Below are 5,572 nucleotides of genomic sequence, written 5' to 3' on the forward strand. Positions count from 1 at the left end.
GGCTCTAATTAGCTGGCTTTTTGTCAGGTGTAGCAATTATTTTGAAGAATGAAGTTCCAAAGGAAGAACAAACTTACAGTGCCATGACTTAGCAATTAGATTTTCCAAAAGACAAATATAATCCAGGATCCAACTGATATTTTAGATTTAAATTTCAGACCTCACTCCAGGGTCATGTTGCAGAGATGATTTTTAAAAAATTGTGGATAGATTTTCTTATAATTTCTAGTCTCAGCTTCTGCTAAGGAAGATTGGGGAGAAAAAAGGAAAGATCCAAGAGTTCACACCCTTTTTATCTGAGAAACTTTATTAAGGTTAAACATTACTTTAGCACATTGACTAACTGCATTGGATTGGTCAGCATGTTACACAATGAAAATTTAAGAAAAAAACATGCTAGATCTGACCAAAGGGCTATGACATCCAGTACTGTATTGTTGCAGCACTTTGCCAAATATGTATGAGAAATATACCAGCCAGGTGTCTATCCAATCAGGCTCCTCCTATAGATTACAATACAAAGCCTGTGATATTGAAATTCACATATAGTTAAGAAAATGAATTGCCCAAATAAAGTCAGTCTGGCTGAGCCAAAAATTAACATATTAATAGTCTGTGATAAATTCAGAAACTTTGAAACTGTAGCAATCACTGGGCATGATCACTTATGGAAGATCCAGATAGAACTGTTGGAATCCTCTGAGAACTTTTTCCATTGACAAAAGAGATACTCAGACTTAGTAGTTGCTCTCCATGCCGGTAGACGACGACGATGACGATGATGATGATGATGATGATGATGATGATGGAAGGAACATTGGAGGTCATCTAGTACAACCCCCTGCTCAGGCAGGAAACCCTAATCCATTTCAGACAAATGGCTGTCCAGTCTCTTCTTAAAAACTTCCAGTGTTGGAGCATTCACAGCTTCTGGAGGCAGGTTGTTCCACTGATTGTTCTAAGTGACAGAAAATTTCTCCTTAGTTCTAGGTTGCTTCTCTCCTTGATTAGTTTCCATCTTCTTTGTGGCAAACCTTGAGATATTGGAACACTGCTATTATGTCACCCCTAGTCCTTCTCTTCATTAAACTAAACATACCCAATTCCAGCAAACATTCCTTACATGTTTTAGCCTCCAATCCCCTGATCATCTTTGTTACTCTTCTCTGTACTTTTTCTAGAGTCTCAACATCTTTTTTACATCGTGGTGACCAAAACTGGATGCAGTATTCCAAGGCATTGTAAAGTGGTATTAACACTTTATGTGATCTTAAGTATAGAACATTATTTTCCTACCTTAGGATCAAAACACACTACATTCAACAGTTCATAAGATCCAAAAGGCTATCTGTCTCTCTCTTAATCTTGAGAAAAAATATTTTTTGGGAATAGGATTTAGAATACAGAATTGATAGAAGGGTAGTTCTATCCTCATTTATCTGTGCCCAAATATATTCTCTTACACTTCCTCATCATCCCTTTATTTCCCATGTCTACATCAAAATCCCCAAATTTTCTATGCTTCTATTACACTTCTCACCACATTTAATTTGGCCTTTCAGATGTAACATGCTAAAGTTGTATAGTGATTAGGGTGTTGGATTGGAATTGTAAATATTTGGATCAATCTTCCACTTGATCAGGCAGCAGTTGGATAAGAGGGTACCTGTATGTTAGCCACTTTTTCTGTGCCCAATCAATTTATATAGTAGATAGGATTATAGGGTAGGATATAGGATAAATATATAGGACAGGATAATAGGATCAAATAGCCAAAATCAAGCTTAATTGTTATTAAAATATAAATCTTCCTCAAAACTAAATAACTCAAACTGTTCAGGTGGAGCATGGGTGTCAAACTCAATCGCATCACATGATGTGTGATACCCAGAGCTGCCCAGAGTTGTTTGGAGGTGCTACATTCTGTAAGTCTGTTGGGGGTGGACCAGATAAGGAGCAGAGACCTGGATTGGATCTTTTTGGATCTCCATAGGATTCAAACTGCATTTCAGCTGCCCAGAGTTGTTGGGAGGTGCTACATTCTGTAAGTCTGTTGGGGGTGGACAACAATGATGAAAACTGTAAACCTGAATGCATTTGGGTCAATATAAAAGGGAGAAAAAATGACATTGCCATAGGTGTATACTATAGGCCACCCAACCAAACAGAGGAAATAGATGAACTTTTTGCTAGTCAGCTAACTAAGGTATGTAGGAAGCATATCACAATAGTAATGGGGGACTTTAACTACCCTGACATCAACTGGGAGACAAATTCTGCACCAAGTGGAAGATCAGACAGATTGCTGACCAACCTAGCAGACAACTTTGTCACCCAAAAAGTAGAGAAGGAAACTAAGGGATTAGCCATTTTGGATCTAATTCTCACTAACAGAGATGAAATGATAGAAGGTGTTGAAGCCACAGGAGCCTTGGGAGGAAGTGATCATGCAATATTGGAATTCAACATTATGGAAGCATAAACAATAGAACACAGCCAAACTAGTGTCCTGGACTTTAAGAGAGCTAATTTCAATAAACTTAGAGAGAGCTTGGGAAGGATTCCATGGATGAGAATCCTTAAGGGGAAAACAACTCAAGAAGCTTGGGAAATTTTGAAAAGTGAGATAATAAAAGCCCAGTCTAGCACAATACCAACAAAGGAAAAATAACAGCTCTCAAAAGAAACCAGCATGGCTGCATAAAAAAACTCTCTGATAAATTGAAAGATAAAAAGGACAAGTATAGAAAGTGGAAAGAGGGGCACATAACTAAGTCATAATATCAGCAAATAGCCTGAGCCTGCAAAGACGAAGTGAGGAAAGCTAAGGCTCAAAATGAACTAAGGCTTGTGACCAAAGTCAAAAATAACAAAAAAAGCTTCCTTCAATATGTAAAAAACAAGAAAAAAGTGAAGGAAATGATTGGTCCATTCATGGGTAAAAGTGGCAAGAAGGTGACAAGCAACAGAGAGAAAGCAGCACTATTTAACTCGTATTTTGCATCTGTCTTTACACAAAGGGAAAAAACAGACCAACCTATTAAAAATAGTGCCATAAAAACAGAATACAAATAAAAGTTAAGATAGGCAAGAAAATGGTAAGTGAGCACCTGTCCAGTCTAGACGAGTTCAAATCACCAGGACCAGATGGATTACACCCCAAGGTTCTCAAGAAACTGGCAGACGTGATCTCAGAACCACTGAACTATATCTTTCAAAGATCCTAGAGCACTGGGGAACTACCAGAGGACTGGAAGAGAGCTGTTGTAGTTCCCATCTTCAAAAAAGGAAAAAGAAATAGATCCAGGAAACTACTGACCTATCAGCCTGACCTCAATACCTAGGAAGATTCTGGAAAAGATAATCAAACAATGAATCAGTGAACACCTAGAGGCAAACAAAGTCATTACTAAAAGCCAACATGGGTTTGTCAAAAACAGATCTTGCCAGACAAATCTTATTGCATTCTTTGACCAAAATTAGTGGATCAGAGGAATGCTGTGGATATAATTTATTTTATTTATTTATTTATTTTAATTCCATTTATATCCCGCCCTTCTCCGAAGACTCAGGGCGGCTTACAAGCTTAGCAGTAGCCTTCATTCTATGTATATGCCTGCTTATTAGGGCTTTCATACACCCCCCAAGCGGCATTATTACAAAGTCAGCTTAATTGCCCCCAACAATCTGGGTCCTCAATTTACTTGGACTTCAGTAAGGCATTTGATAAAGTAGATCACAAACTACTAATTGATAAGATAGAAAAATATGGGTTAGACAGCATCACCACGAGATGGATTTGTAGCTGGCTGACCGGCCGTACTCAGCGTGTGGTCCTCAATGGAACTGCATCTACATGGATGGAAGTGTGTAGTGGGGTGCCCCAGGGCTCTGTTCTGGGCCCAGTGCTATTCAACATCTTCATCAATGATTTGGATGAGGGGATAGATGGGAACTCATCAAATTTGCAGACGACACCAAGCTAGCAGGAATAGCCAACACTCCAAAAGACAGGCTTAAGATACAGGAGGATCTGGACAGACTTGAACACTGGGCGCTCTCTAACAAAATGAAATTCAATGGTGAAAAAAGTAAGGTTCTACATTTAGGCAAGAAAAACCAAATGTACAGGTATAATATAGGGGGTACCTTGCTCAATAGTAGTAACTGTGAGAGGGATCCTGGAGTCCTAGTGGACAATCACTTACATATGAGCCAGCAGTGTGCTGCAGCTGCCAAAAAAGCCAACACAGTGCTAGGCTGCATTAACAGAGGGATAGAATCAAGATCATGTGAAGTATTAATACCACTTTACAATGCTTTGGTAAGGCCACACCTGGAATACTGCATCCAGTTTTGGTCACCACGATGTAAAAAAGATGTTGAGACTCTGGAAAGAATACAGAGAAGAACAACAAAGATGATTAGAGGTCTGGAGGCTAAAACATATAAGGAACAGCTGCTGGAATTGGGTACGTCTAGTTTAATGAAGAGAAGGACTAGGAGTGACATGATAGCAGTGTTCCAATATCTCAGGTGCTTCCACAAAGAAGAAGGAGACAAGCTAATCTCCAAAGTGCCTGAAGGCAGGACAAGAAGCAATGGATGGAAACTAATAAAGGAGAGAAGCAACCTAGAACTAAGGAGAAACTTCCTGACAGTTAGAACAATTAACCAGTGGAACAACCTGCCTCCAGAAGCTGTGTATGCTCCAACACTGGAAGTTTTTAAGAAGAGACTGGCCAGCCATTTTTCTGAAATGGTATAGGGTTTCCTGCCTGAGCAGGGGGGTAGGCTAGATGACCTCCAAGGTCCCTTCCAACTTTACTGTTATAATTATGATGTATTGTGACGTATTCCAATATTTTTTGCCTTTGGGGAGCTGGGGTGGGCGTGGCCTGCATGTGACGCATCCAGCCCACAGGCCACCAGTTTGACAACCCAGAGGTAGAGGTTTTGCATGATTGAATTTTCTGTGAATTTTATCCTTTGATATGTTATTTTCTCTGTCAATGCATCACAGGAGGTTTCACCTGCACCTTGAGTAGTACAACCCCAAAAGACATTTACCATCTGATTAAGTTTGAAAATGAAATTGATAACATTTCCATCTTTTCATCTAATTTGTGTTCTACAGCAGTAATTGTAATTTAGGAAACCAGCCTCACATCTGATGTTGTGGTTTCATAATTCATTAGAAATCAAAGGCACATGTTTTGTACATGTCAAGGTAAAAAAACAGATTTATTTTGGAAAGTTGATTAAACCAAGCACACATGGGTAAAAAAAAGGTTGTCCTTTTCAAGTTGGTTGAAAACCCTACATAGCCTGGAACTAGGTTATTTGAAGGACTGCTTTTCCCTGACCTTATCCACTCATCCCACCAAGTTTCATAGAAGGGGTATCTTTTTTTTATTTTATTTTAATCCCATTTATATCCCGCCCTTCTCCGAAGACTCAGGGCGGCTTACAATTTAAAGCACAAATCAATGTGCTTAGCAATAGCCTTCGTTCTATGTATATGCCTGCTTATTGGGGCTTTCGCCCCCCCCCCAGTGGCATTATTACAAAA

Source organism: Vipera berus, assembly GCF_964194415.1.
Source record: "Vipera berus genome assembly, chromosome: 1".
In the NCBI taxonomy this organism is placed as follows: Eukaryota; Metazoa; Chordata; class Lepidosauria; order Squamata; family Viperidae; genus Vipera; species Vipera berus.